The sequence below is a fragment of the Arachis hypogaea genome, chromosome 13, assembly GCF_003086295.3.
Source record: "Arachis hypogaea cultivar Tifrunner chromosome 13, arahy.Tifrunner.gnm2.J5K5, whole genome shotgun sequence".
NCBI classification, from domain to species: Eukaryota; Viridiplantae; Streptophyta; class Magnoliopsida; order Fabales; family Fabaceae; genus Arachis; species Arachis hypogaea.
Genome location: NC_092048.1, coordinates 86297134 through 86323452, shown reverse-complemented (window position 1 = coordinate 86323452; position 26319 = coordinate 86297134). Strand labels below are relative to the sequence as shown.

General features: G+C 36.2%; 1 non-coding gene across 1 annotated transcript; it reads right to left on the bottom strand.

Moving 5' to 3' along the window:
• Nucleotides 1-13628: 13628 nt before the first annotated feature.
• On the bottom strand, nt 13629-13732 carry LOC112739717 (small nucleolar RNA R71). Its single transcript, XR_003170653.1, has one exon. It is a non-coding gene; the product is annotated as a small nucleolar RNA R71 (small nucleolar RNA).
• Between the last annotated feature and the right edge of the window lie 12587 nt (nt 13733-26319).

The following is a 26319-nucleotide window of genomic DNA, read 5'->3' as shown; positions in this document are numbered from 1 at the left end:
ATATAACTGATAATGACATGCTATAGAAAATTTTCTCAACTTTCCATGCCTCGAATGTGCTTCTGCAACAACAGTATTGAGAAAAATAATTAAAAAATATTCTGAGATAATTTTTTGCCTTCTTGTTGCTGAACGTAATAATGAATTGCTTTTAAGAAATCACGAAGCGCGCCTAGCTGACGCTGCCCCGTTTTCTGAAGCAAATGCGACAAATCATAACCCAGAAGAGATAAATGGCAAGATTTTGATAATAAGAAAAATTATGAAAAAAAGAAAAATTATGCTCAAAGAAAATATCTCACCAGAAGTGGGATAAAAAAAGAAATAATGGGCAAAATAAATTGACAGAGGATAAATGTTTTCATTGTGGTGGAAAGGGACATTGGTTACGTACCTGTCGTACCCCAAGATACTTAGTTAATCTTGATCAAATATCTTTGAAAAAAGATGACAAAGGAAAGAAGACAAATTTTGTTTCAAAGGATATTGTTAAAAATTACACCACTCATTATGAAATATCTTATTTCTTTGAGAATCCTAAAGAAAATATTGGCCATTTGATCAATGATGAAAAATTTTAATATTTAGGTTCGTTAAGTATTTATGTAAATAAATAATGTAAACAAAACTTCTTATTAAGTTTTATTCTCTATGTATTTGAATTTCAAGTATAATGTATATAAATAATGTTTAATAAAATATTTATGTTTATGAATTTCAAAATTACTAAATGTGTCAAGTTATAAAATAATAATAATAAAATTTTTACTATATGATACTATGTACAGTACTTTTTAGAAAAATAATTTTAAGCAGGAATACAATTTTACTGCGCATGTACTTTTACTCATTTTATTATTATTATCTGTCTTTGAAGAAAATGGCAATGAGATATAATGAAGATGTTTGTCTTGAGGATAGTGTAAGTTTGCATACCATTTTCAAACGTAATATATATTTTACTCATCTTGTACCAAAAGAAGAATATGTTAATACTATTATTGGCTCAGGCAATGTGATAGAAAGCTCTGGAAGAACTATACTTTTTTTTTCCGGAGGAACAAAATCTATAATAAATAATACACTACTGTCTACTAAGTCTGTAAAGAATTTGTTGAGTTTTAAAGATATTTACCGAAATGGATATCATATTGAAACAATGAATGAGAAAAATCATGAGTACTTATGTATCACAACTCATGATTCAAATAAAAAGGTTATATTAAAAAATTTGCCTTCACTTTTTTCTGAGCTATATTATACTAAAATTAGTACAATTGAATCACATGTCATTTTAAACTAGAAGTTTACTAACCCAAATAAATTCATAATTTGGCATGATCGATTGGGACATCCTGGAACAACCATAATGCGGAGAATTATTGAAAATTCTCATGGACATTCACTAAAGAACCAGAAGATTCTTAAATTCAATGAATTTTGTTGTGCAGTATGTCTGAGGGAAAGTTAATTTTAAGGCCATCACTAGTAAAGATTGGATTTCAGTCTCCTGAATTCTTAGAAAAGATTCAAGGCGACATATGTGGATCTATTCATCCACCATGTATATCTTTTAGATATTTTATGGTCCTAATAGACGGATCTTCAAGATGGTCACATGTGTGCTTATTATCTTCTCGAAATCTGGTGTTTGCAAGATTACTTTCTCAAATTATTCGATTAAAAACACAGCTTCCAGAAAATCCAATCAAAGCAATTCGTCTTGATAATGCTGGTAAATTCACTTCCTAAGCCTTTGATGCTTATTGTATGGCTAACGGAATAAGCGTTGAACATCTAGTAGCTCATGTTCACACACAAAATAGGTTAGCAGAATCACTTATTACATGCCTCCAATTAATTGCTAGACCCTTACTTATGAGAATGAATCTCTCAACCTCTGCCGGGGGGTTTATTTTAATAAATAAATAAATTATAATAATTACTGAAATAAATAATTAAAAAATATTTACCAAAATAAATACTCCCCCCTTATCTCGTTTACACTGTAAACGAGATAATTTTTCACGTGTCTCGTTTACAGTATAAACGAGATATGTGTAGTTTTTCTATTTTCGTTTATCTCGTTTACACTGTAAACAAGATATATGTATTTATAAATAATTAAATATAATTTTTAAAAATAATAAAAAATATTAATGATTTAAATTGGATAAAACTCTTAAAAATGAAACGTTTCAAATAATAAACAAGATGGATGATTTTAAATAATAGGAAAGATAAACCATCCATTTTAAATGATAGGGAAGATGGACTGTCTATTGAAAATAAGCACGTCAACACGTTTACGTGAAAGCACATAAGTGCACCATTAAACTGCCCACTATTAATACGATTATCTTTTTCTAACTACCCCACTATTAATACTATTGTTTCTAACTGATAAAATTTTTAAATTTTTTTATGTACTATCTTGAGTATTAATTTTTGAATTCAAATTATATATATTTCAAATTTCGTTTATTGCATAAGAGTACATAAAAATTTGAAATATAATTTAAATATAATTATATTTCAAATTTTGTTTTATTTATCTTCCAACAATTGGAAAATGGTTAAATATAATTATATTTTAAATTTGTTTTATTCAAATTATATTTTTTATTATTTTCAGAAAATATATTTTTATATTTATAAATACACATATTTCTTTTACAGTGTAAACGAGATAAAACTATAAATGAGATATACGAAAATTGAAAAACTACGCATATCTCGTTTACACTATAAACGAGATACGTGCAAAATTATCTCGTTTACAGTGTAAACGAGATAAGAGAGGGATATTTATTTTGGTAAATATTTTTTAAATTATTTATTTCAATAATTATTATAATTAATTTATTTATTAAAATAAAAAATCCCTGCTTGGGGCATGCTATTTCAAATGATGTAGCACTTATTCGATTGAGGCCAACATATTACCATCAATTCTCTCCTCTGCAATTAGCTTTTGGCCAACAGCCAAATATTTCCCATTTAAAAATATTTGGGTGTACGATATTTGTCCCAATTGCCCCACTTTCTCGCACTAAAATTGGATCTTAAAGAAAATTAGGAAATTATGTGGGATATGATTCTCCCTCTATAGTGAGGTGTCTTGATGGTATTTCAAATTATGTCTCCCTCTATATGTGTTTAAAGCTCGATTTGCATATTGTCATTTTGATGAATCAAAATTTCTAATATTAGGGGGAGAGAATAACTTCTTGAAAAAGAACTTAATTAGAATGTATCATCCTTGATGCTTTTAGTTCATTGATCAAGACAATGTGACTAGAAGTTCAAAAGATTATATATTTGCAAAGAATAGAAAATGAATTATCTGATGCATTTTCTAATACGAAAAGGATATCGAAATCCTACATACCAGCTGAAAATGCACCAACTCAAATTGAGGTCCCAGCCGGACAAATGGCTACTGAAACAAATTCATGTCAGAAGTGTGGTAGACTTGTCGATTCTAAAGAAAAATTCCTCGAAAAAGAAAAGAGATAAATACTATTCTTGCTGGAAAAGATAAAGACATAGTAAAGACACTTATAGTTATCCAAAATTCTGATATAATTTTGATGCCAGAAGACGTTCAGGTACATGAAAATTCTGAAAATTATAAAACTGATGAGATCTCGATAAATTATGTCTTTACAGGACAAAAATAGAACCGAAATAAAACAATTATCAATAAAATATTTGCATATAATGTGGCATTATACATCATGCATGAAAGTAAGATCTTGAGCCAAGAACAATCGAAGAATATCGACAAAGGAATGATTGGCCAAAATGGAAAGAATCTATGAAGGCTGAGTTAGACTCACTTGTAAAATGTGAAGTCTTTTGACATGTAGTTCATCCACCAGAAGATGTAAAACTTGTTGGATACAGATGGGTATTTGTGAGAAAACAAAATGAGAAAAATGAAGTTGTACGCTACAAAGCTCGACTTGTGGCATAAGGTTTTTCACAAACGCCTGGTATAGATTATGAAGAAGCATATTCTCTTGTAGTAAATGCAATTACATTGCATTATTTGGTCAGTTTATCCGCATACTATAAACTACATATGCATATAATGGATGCGGTAACAGCCTATTTATACAAATCATTAGATCATGATATCTATATGAAAATTTCTGAAGGACTAAAGATATCTAAATCATTCAATGAATATTTGGAGGGGTTGTACTCAGTCAAATTACAAAGATCTTTATATAATCTAAAGCAATCTATACAAATATGGTATAATCATCTTACTAAGTATCTGGCCAAAAACGGATTCAAGAATGATGATATCTGCCCATGTATTTTCATAAAGAAATCTGCATCTGGATTCATTATAATTGCTGTGTACGTTGATGATTTAAATATCACTGGAACCCTTCAAGAGATTCCAACAATTATAAAAGATCTAAAAGAAGAGTTTAACATGAAAGATATCAGAAAGACTAAATTTTGTCTCGACTTGCAGATTGAGCATACAAAAATTAGGATCTTTATTCATCAAACAACATACACAGAAAAGATCTTGAAGAGATTTTATATGGATAAGTCACATCCATTAAGTACCCCAATAATTGTAAGGTCTTTGGATGTGAAAAAGGATCAATTTTGTCCTAAAGAAGAAAATGAAGATATCCTTGGTCTTGAAGTACCATATCTCAGTGCTATTGGAGCACTAATGTATCTTGCTAATAATACACGACCTGATATATCATTTGCAGTGAATTTACGAGCAAGGTATAGTTTCTCTCCAACCAGAAGACATTGGAATAGAATCAAACAAATCTTTCGATATCTTCATGGAACAGTTGATGTGGGACTATTTTATCTATATAAATCCAAGTCACAATTAGTTGGCTATGCAGATGCAAGATACTTGTCTAATCCGCACAAAGGAAGATCTCAAATAGGATACCTATTCACATATGGTGATACAGCTATATCATGGAGGTCCACAAAATAGACGATAGCAGCAACATCCTCTAATCATGCTGATATACTCGCGATAAATGAGGCAAGTCGCGAGTGTTTTTGGCTCAAGAGTTTAATCCAATATATTCTGTCATCCTGTGGATTGATCGACCATAAAATAGCTCCAACTATTTTGTTTGAAGATAATACAGCATGCATTGCTCAACTTAAGGGCGGATACATCAAAAGTGATAGAACAAAACATATTTCTTCCAAATTCTTCTTTACTCATGACCTTCAAAATCAAAGAATAATTAATGTCCAACAGATCCGCTCAAGTGATAATCTGGTAAATTTATTTCCAAAGTCACTTCTAAAATCCTCCTTTGAAAGATTGGTACATCAGATTGGGATGCGCCGATTCTGAGATATTAAATAATGTTGACAAGAGGGAGAGGTTGTACTCTTTTTTTCTTGGTCAGATTTTTGTTCCTAATGGGTTTTCTTGACAAGGTGCTTAATGAGGCAGTCCTTATCACAAAGAATATTGTACTCTTTTTCCTTCACTAAATTTTTTTATTGCATTTTTTTAATAAGGTTTTAATGAGGCATATTCCTAATAGACATCCAAGGGGGAGCATTACAATATGAATGTCCACTCAGTATCCACTCAGCATAACTTATTCCTCCGATCAAATACTTTTGGGCAGTACAAACATTGAATGGTAGACGGTGCAAGATTTTTAAAATTTGAAAAGTTAACATTGTAGATATATAAATAAGGGTATAGGCTGAGGCAATAGATAGACACTGCGAATATAAAATACTCCTCTTTCTTTGTCTCTCTATGCACGCTGCAATACATATAAATATATATGAATCATCTCCATTATATTGAGATAATAATATTTGTAGATATTAATATTAGAGTCTTCTATTTATACTTCTTTATTTTATATTTATTTTCTCTTTCTTATTTATTTATTTTACACTAGTCTCTATTTTAAAGAAATTATCCCTAACTTAATTAAAATTAATTTTCTAAAAAGCTTAGGGCCTTATATTTTCAAACTTGTGTGTGGTCTTCTAATGACTTAATATATCATTCTATGCATGTGGCCTTGTTTGGAATTTTTTTCCATAAATAAAATAAATATTATATTTACAGATATAGACATAAATAAAAAATTTATATATTTTTTATATTATTTATCTCGTCTTTATAGAACACGAATCTGTTATGCACGTATTTCGTTTGCATAGAGAATGAGATAAGAAAATATGCGCTAAATGCATATAATATTTTCATACATGATAAGACATGGACATTATACTACATGTATCTCGTCTGTATTGGAGACAAGATATATTCATAATTGTTATGTTTTTATTGTAACCGGGATATGTATATTGTAATGCCTATATAAGTATATCGTGTGGGAACGAGTTGGACCACTCTATTTTGTCTTTTAGCACACTTTTTTAGTAAGTTTTGACTTTGATAGAATTTTTGTAGCTCTTAGTGAGATCTAATATCTTGAGTACGTTTTCTAGACTTCAACAGGATGAATGCAAATTGACACATGGAGAGAGCATTCAACCGTGAGGTTGGTACTCATATTAGTCAATCTTTTATTTTTTTTTGTTAATTTTATTTTTAAATAATTTAAATTCCTTTATTGTACAAATTTTGTGCATTATTGGGAATAATTGGTTAAGTAATGACATTATTGTTAGGGTTAGAATTTATTGTTTAGAATATATTTTAACTTAGATGCTAACATTGAACATGTTTTTAGTGCAACTAGTTTTTAGGATTATAGGTACAACTTGTTTTTGTTAAAAAATTTTAGTTAAGTTTTACATTTTCATAGTGACCTAGGGTGTAATGATCCAACTTGTAACATTCTCATTATCAGAATGTCACGCTTCCAGCTGTGCCACTCTGATAGTAAGAAGTATTACGACGATTTCATATACTTAGTAATAAAGTAAGAGCTTTTGACTCGAAACCGTATCGCTGTTTTCTTTGAAAAACCGAAAAAAATACTTTATCTTAAAAACAAACAAGCATATTCATATATTCAAAACTTATTACATAAGTAGTTTATAGATATAATATACATATAAATATACAACTCCTATCCCTCTTACAATATTACAATAACAAAGGCAAGGGAAGAAAAATTATCTAACTAAAACAATAACATCGTATAAACAAAACGCAACAAAACTCTTCGTAAGCTCCTTCATCCGATTCCTAAAAAGGTAAAGCTGTGAGGGAGTGAGAACCTAACCACACGGTCCCACCACGGCATTTCAGAATTTGTTATAAGAAGATATTTACAAAGAAAACCGTTTTCAAACATAGTGATCATCCAAAAATCCAAAACCTTTTTGTTCTTATAAAAGAAGTCTTAAAAGATTCCTAGACTGTATGAATGACCAACCTATTCCAAGCATAGGTTCATTAAATCTATGCTGAACCAGCTTGGTTTTTCATACTTAACTAAACCTCAATCAGAAACCAAACACGGCCTCCAGCCCACCGCATAATCAATCAACATTACCATCAACCCATCACCAATCATCAATCACAAAAGTACCACACCAGAAACAAACATAGGCAAAACAGACAAGGAAAGCACATGTATAGATAGTAATTACGACAAATAGCTCAGATAGCAGTTAATAATAGTTAAGCAATTAGGCAAACTAAAACAAAATTTAAACTCAAACAAAACATGCAAAAGCATATGATGCATGCCTATCCTACGGCTGATGATATCATCTGTCAGTTATATAGCCAGCCCGACATGTCTTGGTAGCTAACCTTAGACAGAAACACCCATTGCGGAGTAAGTGGACCTGAGCCATAACCCCCTTGCTATAATTCAAACCTCATCATCCTTTCCATTCCATTCATCAATAATTCAAACTCATCAAAACTTAGTTCATCCTTTTTTAAATAAATAAAACTCAAAACGTAATCCTTTCCTTAATAACTCAAAATCAAATCATATAACCCTTAAATCCAAATCTTTCTAAATAACCATTTCAAACGAAACCTCTAATTTTTATAAAATTTTGACAGCATTTCCTCTAAACACTACAAGAAAATAAACTTCTTGCCACGCTTTTAAAACGTACCGAAAGGTGCAAAAAAATTTTTGAGCTATCGGTACGCTTTTGAAAGGGTCACATCTGCCAGCGTGCCGGTTGATCTATCGGCACGCTTTTCTTGATCTATTGGTACGCTTTACTTTTTGTCACGCTTTTATCTATTGGTACGCTTAAAAGCGTGACTGTATGTATAACCCTATAGCCACGTTTTTAAAGCGTGCCGAAAGATGAATATACAGCCACGCTTTTAAAACGTGCCAAAAAATGGATATCCAACCACGCTTTTAAAACGTGCCGAAAGATGTATATACAGCCACGCTTTTAAAGCGTGCCAAAAATTAAAAACTTGTCGTTACACTTCAAATGCGTGGCCTAATACTTTTTCAAATAAAAAAAAAGAAAAATAAGAAAAATAGAAATACTAATAAGTTAATCTTTCAAATAAAATATAATACTAAAAAATTAATCTTCCATTGATTTATATGAATTATGTACATGATAAAACATGAATAAAATATTTAAAAAAAAATAAATTCAAATTCCAAAATAAACATTTAAAAAAATTACAATTCTATGTTATAAAAAATCTAATCTAATTCTTAAACAACATCCGGACTAATTTGTAGCACACGAATGGTTGCCCGCAACTCTTGTATAGCTGTTGGAGGTGGAGAAGCTGTTGAGCAACAGTAACCTGTATGCATGAGAACTATACAACAAATTGCAAAATCAGTACTAATTTCAACCATGTCAAATTTGTCACTTAGTAATCAAAACTAGTAGCCTCCTTTTTATAATAATACGTACCTGCAACAAGACCCGAGTCATATGTGTAGACATCACCTCTGACCTGAACATATTAATATTAACTCTCATTACTTGGTATAGCATCAGAATTCAGAATATTAGAGGCTAAAGGCAGATTTAAATTTCATACATTGGGTTCCCAAATAAAAAATATAGGTACATTTTTCTAATAGCAAAGTGAACAAATGAAAATTTTCATCTCATCTCATTAAATCATTTCATTAACTGAATTAATGTAAAAAAATTCATGCCGGCATCAAGGAAGCATTAGTGAAAAGTATGCATTAAAATCACATAAAACATTGACAAATGGAATGTAAACATTGCATTGACTGCAACGATAGCAAGCAGCCATAATGAATCAAATGATGCATATAAGTTGGCACTAGTTGAGTATGTTCAAACTTGAAACACCAGTTACATTAAAAAAAAAAAAAGAAAAATACTCGATGTCTGAGCTGAGGTTTCAACAAATACAACAAACATATAGCTATTACTAAGTAGCGGAATTTCACACTAAGAATAATAGTGGCAAACCATATGGTGGTAGTGTCCAATTACAGCCAATACCACTATACGTTAATGCATCATCTGTTATCTGAAAGCTCATCAAAATTCACAGCACTGAGTTAACATACAAATGAAACCTAGAAAAAAGTTATGATACCTTGATAGTCTCGCTTAAATCTCCAAAACCGTGGAAGCTGTGCAGGGGGCAGAACTACCAGCGGGCAGCTACTCCAGAGCACAAATTGTAATAATCTCATTAAAATCATATTTCTTTATTTCTCAAGAAGTTATCAATTAAGAGTCTCCTATATAAATACTCTCTGAAGTACCTAATCATATCACTCTGCATCACAAGCATGTTGCAGAGTAGTTTATTACAATTCAAAAATCACAGAAAATATACACATGGTCATTGGTTAAAAATGGACTCACCTCTAGATCTTGAATCTGCTCAATGCGTGGGTCCTCAAACTTAAACTTTCGAATCACCATTCTTTCTCTATCTTCCTGCATGTAAGGCAACACAGTTGACAGTTCATCCATGAACTCTTTTTGAAGATTTAATGTAGATTATGGTATACAGAGCTTAGCAGTTCCTTGTTTGAATCCTTAACATTTAATAAAGCTTGAGACTGAAGCGCTATATCTTGGACAGAGATAGGCTCAGACCTAGCACCCTTTGTTGCAACAGCCCGCTATCAAGATGATGAATCAAGTAGTTAGGAAGTCAAACAAATCTTAAAAGCAATCAACCAACACAAACTCAAACATTCTTAGGCATAAAGCAAAGTTAGTTGCTTGTAGATATACACAAACAGTAGGTGTGGATTTTGATAAGGTTTTCTCACCTATTATCAAACCTGTAACTATTAGAATAATCTTAATCATAGCTTTATCAAAAGGTTGGGCAGTGAAGCAGTATAATTTTCATGATGCTTTTCTAAATGGAAATCTAACCGAGACTATTTACATGTCTCAACTCCCTAGTTTTGTTTGTGATGCCAAGGCATCATAGGCTAGTTTCACTAGCATTTTTCTGTTAGTTTTAGTTGTTTTATGCATTTTCTTGAGCTTAAAGTAACCAAAAATGGTTAAATGAAGAACAAAGCAATGAACCATCCAAACAACATGATTTTGATGCATATTCCATGAGTTTTAGTTATAATACTTAAATGCTATGAATGGAAGATTTCTCATGAAATTTTGCAAGACTTTGATGCAATTGTTTGGATGATTTCAGGGAAGAAGAGGCTAGGCAAGGAAGCAACAAAATCAATAAAGGAAGCTTGAATATCACATGTGGAGTTTAAGTTCCAGTTTAAGCCTAAACTAGAGCTTAAACGCCAAAAATCATGAAGGATAAGAAATGCTGGAATTGAAGTTTAACCTCCAGTTTGACCTCAAATTGGAGGTTAAACGCCAGAATGAAAAGCCTCACTAAAGAAGCATTCCACGTTTAACCTCCAGTTTGACCTCAAACTGGAGGTTAAACGCCAGAATGAGTATGCCACCCAGGGAGGAGTTCCACGTTTAACCTCCAGTTTGACCTCAAACTGGAGGTTAAACGCCAGAACCAGGAAGAGTACCAGGGAGCCATTCCACGTTTAAGCTCCAGTTTGACCTCAAACTGGAGCTTAAACGTGTTCGACAGCTTTTCTACTCCAGGGTTGCTCTCTCCATTTCCACGTTTAACCTCCAGTTTGACCTCAAACTGGAGGTTAAACGTGTTCGACACCTCCAGGGCTACCATTCTAAGCTTCCACGTTTAACCTCCAGTTTGACCTCAAACTGTAGGTTAAACGTGTTCGACCTCCAGTATGCCTCCACCCTTTTCCACGTTTAACCTCCAGTTTGACCTCAAACTGGAGGTTAAACGTGTTCGACCTCCAGTATGCCTCCACCCTTTTCCACGTTTAACCTCCAGTTTGACCTCAAACTGGAGGTTAAACGTGTTCGACCTCCAGGGCTGCCCTTCCTATCTCCACGTTTAAGCTTCAGTTTAACCTTAAACTGAAGCTTAAACGTGCTTCTACAAAAGGCCTCACTGGAAGTGTCTGGCGTTTAAGCTGCAGTTTAAGCTTAAACTACAACTTAAACGCCACTCTTGGAAAAGGTTTCTGGGCCAAAAATATTGTGATTTAAGTTAGTCTTTGAGCACAAAGATTAACTTAAACTTACTTTGGTATGAAACCCAATTGAATATCATGGTTTATGGGATTGGGCCTGAAGGATTGATGGGTTTGAAATCTCAATTTATTGAGTCATGTGTCATTATTTGATTATCACTAAGTTGGCTCAATAAATGTTACAGGATTTGGATCAACAACCTCATCAAGATTATGGATCATAAACCCAAGGCAAAAGGAAAGCAAGGAGAGGCCTCAAAGCCCAAGAAGCACAACTGAAGCTCAATATAGAAAGTGTATAAATAGGATAGAAGTTAAGTTGGAGAGGACTTTTACTTTCACTTTTAGCTAGTTTTCCTTTTATTTGTAATTGAATTCAGAGCTATGATTCACTAAACCCCCTTTCATTGGGTTAGGGAGCTCTATTGTAATTCAATGAATCAATAATAGTTTATCTTCTTCTTCAATCTTTTCTCTTGAATTTTGTTAGAAAGCTTCTCGATCTAATTCCATTGAGTAGTTGTCTTGGGAAAGAAACTACCCATACTTGGAATCCTTCGGAGCCTTGGGAAAGGAATGGAGGATTCATGCTAGAGAAGCTTTCTCACAGTGAATTGGATTGGGGTTTGGATGGATATTGTGACATGTAATCCTACCAAATTGTGGTTCATGAAATTGTGTGGTATAATCAGTGATCAAGCATCATCTCTTCTTATGAACATTTAAACCAAGGGATTGGGAATTTGTTTGTTTTTAGAGAGAATTGGTGAGCCAAGGGATTGGGATCCAATCATATAAGATTGCCAAGCAAAATTCAATGAATGCATTGATTGAGGAAGAGATATACATGTTTTGATTCGGAGATTTCAATATCTCCTAAACCCAATGAATTCCCCATTTCTGATTTCCACTTTCTCTTTACATTCTGCAACTCAATTCATGCAATCACCCCCATTCCCTTTTAATTTCAGCAATTTAGTTTCTGCTCTTTAATTCATGCAATTTAAGATTCCGCCATTTCAATTCCTTGTCATTTACTTTTCCCCGCCAATTTTACATTCCACAATACTCATCTCAATCTTGATTCCGCTCAACTAGAACACACTTCTAATCCGAATTGCTCACTCAACCAATCCTTGTGGGATTCGACCTCACTCTATTGTGAGTTTTTACTTGACGATAACCGGTGCACTTGCCGGAAGGAATTTCGCCGATCGTGCAATTTCCTAAATCGTAGCATAACTAGATTATGCGCATCAAGTTTATGGCGCCGTTGCCGGGGATTGGTTTTCGATTGACAATTCTCAAATTGGAAGCTAACTAGATTGAGCAATTTTCTCTTGCTTTGTTAATTCTGTCCAAGATACTTGTTGAATTTTAATTTCTGCACTTGGTTACATGCTTTCCTTCTTTATGCCTTTAAATTCATGCAACTAACTCACTGACTCACTAACTGTTTGAATTAATTCCTCAATTGAGCTAACCATACTCTTCCATTAACCAAGAGTATTTCACTTGTTTGTGTTTGAGCTGTGTTCTTGTATGACAGGTAGGAGAGGAGAGACATCAACTCCTCCATATACCGAACCAGAGAGGACCCTTCATAGACTTAGAAGGGAAGCAAGAGGGAAGAGAGTAGTGGGAGAAGAGGAATCTGAAGGAGAATCTGAGGACAATTTTGAGGAAGCTTTAGATCTCAACATGGATAGAGAAGTTCACAACCATGAGAGAGCTGAGGGAAACGATGCCATCCCTGAGAGGAGGGTTCTTAGTTCATACATAAACCCAACCTCTGGGAATTGTGGTAGTAGCATCCAGAAACCACCCATTCAGGCCAACAATTTTGAGCTCAAGCCACAGCTAATATCACTAGTTGAGAATCATTGTTCCTTTGGAGGAAGTGCTAATGAAGACCCAAACCAACATCTCACAAAATTCCTGAGAATTTGTGACACTGTGAAGTCCAATGGAGTCCAGGAAGATGCCTATAAACTGCTTTTGTTCCCATTTTCACTTAGGGACAAAGCAGCTAAGTGGCTGGAATCATTCCCAAGGGGGAGTCTAACAACATGGGATGAGGTGGAAAGCAAGTTTCTGGCACATTTCTACCCTCCACAAAAGGTCAATAGGCTTCGATCTGAGGTTCAGACTTTTAGACAACAAGATGGTGAAACTCTCTACGAGGCATGGGAGAGATTCAAGGACTTGACAAGGAAATGCCCACCAAACATGTTCCATGATTGGGTGCAACTGCACATCTTCTATGATGGGCTCTCTTATGAATCAAGGAAGGCTGTAGACCATTCATCAGGAGGTTCATTGAACAGGAAAAAGACTGTGGAAGAAGCCATTGAAGTGATCGAGACAGTGGCTGAGAATGAGTACTACTATGCATCAGAAAGGCACAACACTAAGGGAGTCATGGAGCTGAACCATGTTGATACAATTCTAGCCCAAAACAAGGTGTTTGCCAAGCAACTAGCAGAGCTTACCAGGCAATTAGAAACAAAGCAAGTGGCTGCAATACACACACAAGATCAAGAGGAAGTAGGCATTGAAGGAGGTGATTGGGATGAGGCTAACTATGTGGGAAACCAACAAAGGCAATCATATGATCCACATTCCAACACTTACAACCCAGGCTGGAGAAACCACCCAAACTTTGGGTGGGGAAACCAACAAACCCAACCACAAAACCACAAACCTTACAACCACAATCAACATAACAATTCCACATACCAAAACTCCAACCAAAGATCATACCAAGCCACACAAAACACTTACCCCCAACCATCATATCATGGCCAAAATAATCAACATACCCAACCTAATCCGAACCAACAATTTCAAGATCAATTAAACCGGATAGAAGGAATGATGGCAACCATGAGTCAAGACATTATTGAACTGAAGAGCTTCAGGGATGATGTGAGAACTACCTTAAGAAACCATGGTGAAAAACTCAAGAGGATGGAATCTCAAGTAGGAGAGCTATCTCAACAGGCACCCAAATCAACTGCAGTGTTCCCTAATGACACAGAAAAGAATCCTAAAGGGGAACAAAAGAGAGTAAGATGGGAAGAATGCAAGGCCATCACCATATTGAAGGAAATCTCAGAAGAAGAAGGAATCAGGTCCTCAGAGCAGGAACCAGAAATCTTGAAGGAAGGTGTGGAAGAAGTTAAGCAGGAAGGTGGAACTGAGCAAGCCAAGGAACTGCAAAAAGGCATGATGGAAATATACCAACCAAAAGCACCATTTCCTGAGAGGTTAGGAGGAGGTGAAAAAAGGAAAACCTATTCAAGGTTTCTAGAGACATTTAACTCTCTTCATGTCAATATTCCCTTTCTTGAGATTCTTCATCAAATGCCCACACACATCAAGTATTTAAAGGAATTGTTAAGCAGGAAAAGAGTTTTGAAGGGAGGACAAACGGTAACAATGAACAAAGAATGCAGTGCTCTCATCAAGAAGGACACACTCTCTAAGAAAACGGACCCAGGAAGTTTTCATATCCCTTGCATCATAGGGGAAACAAAAATTGACAGAGGATTCTGTGATCTAGGAGCTAGCATAAATGTGATGCCTCTAACTCTTATGAAGAGGCTACAACTGAATGAGGTGAGATCCACTGATGTAATCATACAACTGGCTGACAAAACTCAGAAGCAAGCTGAAGGGGTAGTTGAAAATGTGCTGGTGAAAGTGGGGGATTATTACTTTCCCACAGACTTTGTCATTATGGACATGGAGGAAAGCTACTTACACCCTATCATTCTGGGCAGACCATTTCTAGCCACTACTAGAGCGCTCATAGATGTAGAACAAGGAGAGCTAATTCTGAGAATACATGATGAACAGCTCATTTTCAAAGTTTTCAAACCTGCATCTGAGCCTGAACCAGAACCTGAAAAGCCTAAGGATGATAGTAGCTATCTGTGTTTGGAGGAAAGGAATCCAGCAGCTGAAACTCTAAAACAGTCCTTGGAAGGCAACCAAGAGTTGCAAGAGTTAGAGCCACAAGAATCAGTGGAAACAGATCAGAAGGATCCTCCTGACATAAGGGTCAATGAAGAAATCCTCAAGAGAAAGGGAAGAGTGATAGGGAGATTGCCAAGAGGATGGAGAAATAAGAAAATTCCCACTGAAGGTTTTTCTCAGGGAGATAACGTGATATCAAGTCATTATCTGCCAATCCCACCTGGCCTCAAAACCATTCCTTCCCAGCTCCCTCAAGTGTTCACAATCAGGAAAGTTCTTTCTATGGAACATTTAGAGATCATGAATGAATCAAGTGGGGACGTTTTCATAGTGAGAGGAGAAGACGTCAAGCACTACAATCCACCCTAACAAGGGACAACCGTCAAGCTAGTGACGTTAAAGAAGCGCTTCATGGGAGGCAACCCATGTTTTTAGTATCCTTAATCTTTAGTGCTTTGCTTTACATCTAATAAAGCATGGTTTCTTATGCATGAACTTGAATCCTCAGGACAACTATTGATTAAGTGCACTAAACCTTGCATGTAAATTACAATGGGTCTCTAAGTTTGGTGTGCCTGATGGCACTCCCAAATCTTACTCAAATTGAATTCCATCTTTCATTCAAGGTGCACAACCAAACATTAAGTTTGGTGTTCTTTTTGAACACAGTTTATGAAAAGCAAGAAGTTCCTCTGGATTTCAAAATTCATGACAAGTATACCATTCACATGTTTTAATACTTTGGTTTCAATTACTTAGGGTAGTAACTTTGTTTAGAATCAAAGAGCCAAGGTGACTATGATTTATTAGAATTATGCACACTCATTAAGGACAACCAATATGGATTTCATGTCATCAGGAGACTTAACCAAACACTAAGTTTGGTGTCCAAATAATAAGTGTGCATACATGTAGAAGTCACGGCTATAAGCTCCTAAAGACAAGCATTGATTTACATGTGCAAATACTATTCATAATTCACATGGACCGAAAAATGATAGCAAATTTGTTTGTTTGTGCAGGTACAAAAGAAAAGACAAAAATGGAGGAAAAAGACAAAGGGAGGTACGTGCTTGGTCAAAAAGAAAATTCACAAATCTTTGAAACTAACACATGGGAAAAGGAAGTTCTGCAAGAAAAGAAAGCTACATGTACAACCTAATGCATCCAGAATACTTCCAAGAAAATGAAAAGCAAATCGTCCTTATCCACAATTCATATATTTACCATCAAGCCACCCTTCACAAACCACCCTAGCCGTCCATTTTTCACTCATGGGCACTATAAAGAACCACTTGAGGAACGAGTCCCACACCACCAATTCTTCTCCATACACATTTTCCTTCATAATAGCATAACTATCTCTTGCCGAAAACAACCTCACCACACTTCCAACAACACTTCTTGCTTTACCTTGTCAACTTTAGCTTGTCACTTACCAAAACTAAAGAATCAATGGCAGCTTCATCTAGCCACAAAAGAAGAAAAGACAAGCAGCCAATGGAGGAAAACAGGGAATTCGATGCATGGAGATACAGATCAGTTTTCCATGAGATTCAAGCCGAATGGATGAGACCTAAAACGGTACTAGCTGAGGTTCCCTTTGACCTTGAAAAGGATGAGTTCCCAGGTGTTTGGGAAAAGATCAAAAAGAGGAAGTGGGAGCTCCTGACTAAGCCAATCACTAAAATCAACATCAACTTGGTGAAAGAGTTTTATGCAAATGCAGTAAGGGAGGATCAAACCAAGAATCCCACATACAAAAGCTATGTGAGAGGGGTGGAAGTTGACTTCAGTCCCAAAGCAATCATGAAAACTCTTGGCCTGAAAAACATACATTTCAGCCAAGCAAGTTATGAAGAAAGGATGATAGGAGAACCTGACTATACAACTATTGCTGAAGACCTTTGTGCCATCAGAGCTGAATGGGTGAGAAAAACAAGAGGGGCCCCAAGAGTCTTGAGAAGGGGAGACCTAACACCTGAAGCTAAAGGGTGGTATGCAATAGTTAGGAGATCCATCCTACCCACTGCAAACTCTTCAGAAATAGTCCCTAAAAGAGCCATCTTGCTACATTGCATTATGGTTGGAGGGGAGATCAAAGTTCATAAACTCATTGCTGAACAGATACAAGAGTTTAGTGAGAAAAGTGACCCTGAATCCTGGCTCCACTTCCCTAGCACTATCATTAGACTATGCATCGATGCCCAAGTACCACTTGAGGATGAAAGACCTAATTGGCTATATCCTGGACTGGCCATAACTGCGCACAGAATGACTCTTGGCCCAACTCCTCCAAGACATACAAGAAGAAGAAATGAAGAAGGGCAACAAGTGGAAGCCGAGCAAGAAGCAGAACAAGAAAGACAGGAAGGAGAAGATAGAGAAGAAGAGCAAGAAGAGCAAGCAACTCCTGAAAGAAGACAACGAATTCCCAGAGACCCCATGGATATGAGCAGAATGCAGGAAATCATGGAAGGAATGTCTCAACAATACATGAGGTCTCAGGAGAGACAAGAGGACTTTCATCTAAAAATGATGGATATGCAAAGGAACTTTGAATCAAGATTCTTCGATCTGCAAAGGGAACAAAATTTACACTTACAGGAATCCTTCAGCCACATATGCCAACACCAAGATGCCAATGTCTTGGCAATCAAGGAAGCCACCACTTTACAGAATGCAAGATACTCAGTCCAAGCTGATTACAACATCAGTTCGCAAATCAAGCTTAACTACATAGGGGAACATCTACACAAGATGGACCCAGCATTCCCAGCTTATGATGAGTATTTCAAAGGGAGGAAAGAAGGAGAAATAAACAAGGCAATGATCCTTGAAAAAGGAGTGGAAGAAACGATGAAAAAGGCTGGATTCTGGAAAAAGCTCATAAGAAAAGACAAAGGAAGCACAAGTGGTCAAAAAGAGGCAGGAAGCAAGAAGAAGCAGGATCCCAAGAATTAAGAAGAACCAAGCAATAAATAAGAGGTGGTCTCGTTCCTTAATAATCAAATGATAATTGGTGAATTGTCTTTATGACCGTGTTTTCATCATAAGTCATTTAAGTGTTATGTGGAGTCTTTTTTTTTTTATGAGTCGTTTTTTTTAGTATGTGTGTTTGTTAATTGCTTTGAATAAAGTGAATGCCTAGATGTTTGGATATAACTTCACCTTCTTAAACAAGTGCGTGCCATGCTTGTTCTGTTTCCAAAAATAAAAGAAAAGTTTGAACAAAAGTAACTTGGCTAAATTAGTGACAAATCAAGTAGAATTAAGTGGTGGTATGCATGCTTGATTGTTTAGTCAGATCACTAAAATTAGAGTGTAGAATTATCATTTTTATGTAGAAAGTGAAAATTGTCTATGGATCTTGATGAATAAATGTCTTTGGCCATGAAAAAGAAAGAAAAAGAAAAAAAAAAAAAAAGCCACGGAAAAAGGCAACCAAAAAGCAAAAAAATTGAGAAAATAAGCTAGGTACCAATGGTTTGAACTTCTGAGACAAATGCCTGTGGTGTTTATGTATTAAGGATATGCTTGGATGAATAGGTTCTGAGGAGTGTTTCAACACTTGGTAACTTGGGTTAACTAACCCGGGATTATCAACCAAAAGTCCATTATCAAGAGCAACCTAAATACAAAACATTTAGTCACACAAAGAGGTGCTGGGCACCAATGTCTCAAGAAGAAATGTGAACCAAAATGCCTAAAGTGGATATGTGTAGTGCACTGATAAGAAAAAGAAAATGCCAAAGGCTTGTGCAACACATGACACTAAGCAAACAAGGAGCAAAAGAAGCTCTAAGAAAAAGAAAAGAAAAACAAAGAAGAGAAAAGTGCCAAAGACATAAGAATAACAAGAGGCCATAGCAATGTTTGATGGATGCAATGAAAAAGTGATAATCCTACCTGATAAGTATGAAAAAGTGATGCTGCAACTTTCTGCATAAAACCCTTCTGATGAACTTCAAATGCTTGCTAATATAGCCAATGTAATTGCTTTCTGTTTCATACTTTCTTCTCAAATAACTCAGGACTTGCTTAGGGACAAGCAAGTATTAAGTTTGGTGTTGTGATGCCAAGGCATCATAGGCTAGTTTCACTAGCATTTTTCTGTTAGTTTTAGTTGTTTTATGCATTTTCTTGAGCTTAAAGTAACCAAAAATGGTTAAATGAAGAACAAAGCAATGAACCATCCAAACAACATGATTTTGATGCATATTCCATGAGTTTTAGTTATAATACTTAAATGCTATGAATGGAAGATTTCTCATGAAATTTTGCAAGACTTTGATGCAATTGTTTGGATGATTTCAGGGAAGAAGAGGCTAGGCAAGGAAGCAACAAAATCAATAAAGGAAGCTTGAATATCACATGTGGAGTTTAAGTTCCAGTTTAAGCCTAAACTAGAGCTTAAACGCCAAAAATCATGAAGGATAAGAAATGCTGGAATTGAAGTTTAACCTCCAGTTTGACCTCAAATTGGAGGTTAAACGCCAGAATGAAAAGCCTCACTAAAGAAGCATTCCACGTTTAACCTCCAGTTTGACCTCAAACTGGAGGTTAAACGCCAGAATGAGTATGCCACCCAGGGAGGAGTTCCACGTTTAACCTCCAGTTTGACCTCAAACTGGAGGTTAAACGCCAGAACCAGGAAGAGTACCAGGGAGCCATTCCACGTTTAAGCTCCAGTTTGACCTCAAACTGGAGCTTAAACGTGTTCGACAGCTTTTCTACTCCAGGGTTGCTCTCTCCATTTCCACGTTTAACCTCCAGTTTGACCTCAAACTGGAGGTTAAACGTGTTCGACACCTCCAGGGCTACCATTCTAAGCTTCCACGTTTAACCTCCAGTTTGACCTCAAACTGGAGGTTAAACGTGTTCGACCTCCAGTATGCCTCCACCCTTTTCCACGTTTAACCTCCAGTTTGAGGTCAAACTGGAGGTTAAACGTGTTCGACCTCCAGTATGCCTCCACCCTTTTCCACGTTTAACCTCCAGTTTGACCTCAAACTGGAGGTTAAACGTGTTCGACCTCCAGGGCTGCCCTTCCTATCTCCACGTTTAAGCTTCAGTTTAACCTTAAACTGAAGCTTAAACGTGCTTCTACAAAAGGCCTCACTGGAAGTGTCTGGCGTTTAAGCTGCAGTTTAAGCTTAAACTACAACTTAAACGCCACTCTTGGAAAAGGTTTCTGGGCCAAAAATATTGTGATTTAAGTTAGTCTTTGAGCACAAAGATTAACTTAAACTTACTTTGGTATGAAACCCAATTGAATATCATGGTTTATGGGATTGGGCCTGAAGGATTGATGAGTTTGAAATCTCAATTTATTGAGTCATGTGTCATTATTTGATTATCACTAAGTTGGCTCAATAAATGTTACAGGATTTGGATCAACAACCTCATCAAGATTATGGATCATAAACCCAAGGCAAAAGGAAAGCAAGGAGAGGCCTCAAAGCCCAAGAAGCACAACTGAAGCTCAATATAGAAAGTGTATAAATAGGATAGAAGTTAAGTTGGAGAGGACTTTTACTTTCACTTTTAGCTAGTTTTCCTTTTATTTGTAATTGAATTCAGAGCTATGATTCACTAAACCCCCTTTCATTGGGTTAGGGAGCTCTATTGTAATTCAATGAATCAATAATAGTTTATCTTCTTCTTCAATCTTTTCTCTTGAATTTTGTTAGAAAGCTTCTCGATCTAATTCCATTGAGTAGTTGTCTTGGGAAAGAAACTACCCATACTTGGAATCCTTCGGAGCCTTGGGAAAGGAATGGAGGATTCATGCTAGAGAAGCTTTCTCACAGTGAATTGGATTGGGGTTTGGATGGATATTGTGACATGTAATCCTACCAAATTGTGGTTCATGAAATTGTGTGGTATAATCAGTGATCAAGCATCATCTCTTCTTATGAACATTTAAACCAAGGGATTGGGAATTTGTTTGTTTTTAGAGAGAATTGGTGAGCCAAGGGATTGGGATCCAATCATATAAGATTGCCAAGCAAAATTCAATGAATGCATTGATTGAGGAAGAGATATACATGTTTTGATTCGGAGATTTCAATATCTCCTAAACCCAATGAATTCCCCATTTCTGATTTCCACTTTCTCTTTACATTCTGCAACTCAATTCATGCAATCACCCCCATTCCCTTTTAATTTCAGCAATTTAGTTTCTGCTCTTTAATTCATGCAATTTAAGATTCCGCCATTTCAATTCCTTGTCATTTACTTTTCCCCGCCAATTTTACATTCCACAATACTCATCTCAATCTTGATTCCGCTCAACTAGAACACACTTCTAATCCGAATTGCTCACTCAACCAATCCTTGTGGGATTCGACCTCACTCTATTGTGAGTTTTTACTTGACGATAACCGGTGCACTTGCCGGAAGGAATTTCGCCGATCGTGCAATTTCCTAAATCGTAGCATAACTAGATTATGCGCATCAAGTTTACTCAAATTCAAACCTTGTTTGCAAACTAAACAAGGCAATATATGGTTTGAAATAAGCTCTTAGAGCTTGGTATCTAACCATTACTGCCACCTTACAATCTTTTGGATTTATGAGCACAAAATCAAATCCTTCCCTCTTCACACATTTTACAACTACTTCAATTATTTATATATTTATTTATGTTGTTGATATGCTTGTCAGTGAAAGTAATTCTACTACGATACAAACTATTTTAAACAAATTACATTCAACTTTTCTATTAAAAGAACTTGGAGATCTAAATGATCTAAATTTCTTTTCAACTACTGGATATTGTGTTTACTATGGATCGAATATGGTTTTCTGGAATGTAGAAAACAAACCACTGTCAGTCGTAGTTCCACTAAAGCAGAGTTTAAAGCATTGGCAGTAGTGTTTGCAGAACTAATCCAAATTCAAAACTTGTTAATTTCCCAGCCTTTGAACACCTTTTGATGCGCCCACTGAAACTGCCTTAGCAGGCTCAAATGATTCTAAGCACAAATATTGCATGGGAAAGAAAATAAACATAAGAATACTCATGTTAATCATTAACCCTGAGCAACAAAGTGGATTAAGAATGAGCTATGATACAAAACCCTACCTTGAAGGCCTCCATATGGTTTCAACTTCTCAAGAACTAAAGCTAGAATTGGTCCATGAATGTCCAAACTGTCATTGCAGCAGAGGCTGGCTTCAGAAGTTGTGCAGCTTCAGCAAAACTGCTTTGCACAGAAAGTTTCCTAGATAACCAATCAAAAAGTTCTTTACACCCCTTCCGCACCAAGTTTAGAATCCGTCAAAGCAATTGTAATATAAGGAACCTACAATAGTAGCATACTCAGAGGATAGACACAAGACAGAAGAATCACTTAAAAAAAGATTGAAACAGACCATTTTATCAAATTGAACTCCTCCCAAGTCAAATTGAAGTGTAGTCTTACAACTGTTTGAGAGTGGAATTACTTTCTTGACTTACTTTCTTGACCTCCAAGCCTCTGAACAGCATGGACAAAGGAGAGATGAAGATTAGGAGTCCAACAAAGCCTTAGCATCTTTGATCTCACATATTGTCTCACACCACTCCCTCTCTTCCCTTCTCTTGATGCTGTGCTGCTGCTACTTGGGTTTGCTGAATTCCCTTCTTCATTGTTATCCTCCTCCTCCTCCTTTGCTTCATTATTATTCTCTTCTTCCAATTCCTCATCATCACTCATAGCCGCTCCTTCATTCATGTCAAATGAATTTTCCTCACCCTCATTATCATTACTACTCTTGCCGCCACTTCCTTCATTATTCTCTTGATGAATCTCAAATCTATTTGACATATTTATTTATTTTAGCAGATGCGATGCTCAGTATAAATGCTACAATAATTTCTTGAATTCCTCCTTTACTAAATTACCTCTGAAAACCAAAACAAGGATGCAAACATTTAAATATACACACAACTAAAAACAAATAATTAAACAAGAACATACAGGCTGTAGTAGTGACCACTCTCTATCTATATATACAGTAGTAATTAATTACTAGCTAGCCTTTAAAACCTATATTCACTGAAGCAATTAAGCTGCCTACTTCGCTATCTGATCTTTAATATACCTTAGCTTGAAGAGCGCTGTGAAAAAATACAAGAATAAGTTATTCCAAAATGTCTGCCTGAACAAAGTTCAAAAGAATAAAAAGAACAATCAGAACCCATAGGAAGCTTATCTTCTTCCATTAGATAACATGATAGAAGAAAAAATACAATCAAATATCTCATAGTTTTTCAGTTATAGAAATGTAAGGGATAAAGTTGACCTTCCCAGGGTGATTATACAAAGACGAAAGATCAGAGAAAAGAGATGGAACTCCCTGGAGAGAATACAAAAGAAAGAAATCACAATCAACTTCGAAAAACCTGAGCGAGGCATAATTTGAAGCTAAAAAGAAACTTGAATACCTTAGTTAGGGGAGGCCTAATGTAATTATCTGCTGCTGCTCTAAATTTGCCACCTTGCAAAAAATCTAGAGGTATTCTCTGCCAAACGAGATTCAGCAAAGAATGAACTCAGAATGAGCACCACATATCAGTAGCTGAGCACTACCACAGCTACAGCAGAACAGAACCAAATGTCAAGAAGTTTAGAGAAAAAAAAAACCCTAAACCACGGATCATATTAGAACAAAAAATAGAAATTTAGAAAAATAAAAAAAATGAAGAACCAAGAAAATCAAATTCAAAAATCAAATAATCAGATCAAGGAAAAAATTGACCAAATAATTTACCACGGCATTGTGAACGTTGAACATGGCTGACGGAGGTGCGACGAGTGAGGGAGAGGGAGACGGCGGCGCGACGACTTCAGAGAGGGAGACGGCAACGCGACGGGTGCTGAACCACGGAGGGAGGAGCGGCGATTGAGGGTTTGCGAAATAGAGTGAGCAACGATTGAGGTTCCGAATCCGACAAGGGTTTGCGAGACAGAGACCACTGAGAGAGTAGGAGGGCACGCCGAGACAGAGACCACTGATGGTGCATGGACGGAGCAGCGCCGATGGAGGGTTCCAAATCTAACGAGGGTTGCGTCGATGGTGCGAGGGTTGGGTGCGAGAGACCGTCGAGAAACAGCTGGGCACGAGAGATCGTTGATGGTGCGGGGTTGGGTGCGACAGAGAGAGGGATGGGTGTGAGGGCTAGATGAAGAGCTGGGTGTGAGGGTTAGATGAACATGACGGCGAGCTGTGTGGTGCGACGGTCTTGGCGATAGGCAGTGATGAACTTAGTGCGATGGCTTGCTGGGTGCGACGGCTTGCTTTTAGGTTATCTTCTAGGTTAAAAATGAATTTGGAAATAAAAATGAAGTGTATGAGCAGTTACAACTTCTATAGGTTAAAAGTTAACTTAGAAAAAAGTGAAGTGTGTAAAAAATAGGGTGGCACTCTATCGGTACATTTTTGTAGGGTGCCTATATAAACACAGTATATGGGCACGCTTATAAAATGTGACTGTTAAAAAGAAATTAGTCACGTTTTTAAAGCGTGCCAATTTTTCTTTATGGGTACGCTTTACAAGCATGGCAATAAGAAAGCGTGGCCAAATTTTAAATAAGTGGCCACCCTCATAAAAGCGTGCCGATTTCCCTCTATGGCCACGCTTTTTAATCGTGGCAAAAAAAGTGTGGTCAAATAACAAATAAGTAGCCACCCTCACAAAAGCGTACCCATAGACTACTTTTGGGCACGCTTTAAAAGCGTGGCAAAAAAAAATGTGCCGACAGACCTTTTTTGTCGACCTTTTTTCTTGTAGTGAAAATTCGGACTATGCCACCCTTCAAGGATCCCAACCAAACCATTTCTCAAACTCTCTTCAAATCATTTTCATATCTCAAATTATTTCTAATTCTCAAAATCATTTCGGATAAACCAACAAAACCAAATTCCAATATCAAAATATTTACAAATCTCAATTTATTTCATCAACCAACAACTTAACAAAATGAATTAATAAATCAGAATTCTCAATGACTTTAACATAATTAAGAAACCAATACAATCATCAAGCGATCACGTCAACAACAACCAACCAGGCAAGAAATTACATTTATTCAAAGCAACTTAGTTTAGTCGATGAGACTTCTGAAATCACAAAAATACATTTTTCACAATAATATCAACTTGTAATAATTCTTGAAAGTAAAAATAAGTTTAAGAAAAATCCCTACCTTGATCGGGACTCAACTTCGTGACAAAACTCTTTTTCTTTCAGCCTGCAGCAATAGCACCCACAATCACAACTCCATTTCACCTTCGCAGTGACAACAATAACTCTAAACACGACATGCAATCACCGCAATTCAACCCTATCGCAAAAATGCTGAAGAAACCTCAGTAATATATAATAGAAAAGTGACTAAACTAGTTTTCAGAACAAAACGATTTACTGTACCAAAAAAGAACCAAGAATAGAGTAACTGCAACTCCAACAACCCACTCTGACAGCATTTTCCAGCGACCACAACATCGTTTTCTGGCGACAGTGGCGCGATGGCCATGACAGCAGCAACAGCGGAGCTCCAACGGCAGCAGGACCACCCCACGACCCTTTATCTCTCCACGTGCGTCCTGTTTCTCTCTCGACGACGGCGTGCATGGCGATGGCTACAGATCTGGTGGCGACGAGAGTCACAACGGTGTGAAACGAAGGCACGAGCAGCGGCGATGGTAGCTAGGCTTGACGGCGACACAGGGTGATGGGTCCAGGGGCGACGACGGTGACAATCCTTCCCATGGCGGCTTTGGGTAGAACGACGCGTCTTCTTCCTCTCTCATTGGCTTGTGTGTTGCACTCTCTCTCTCCCGTGAG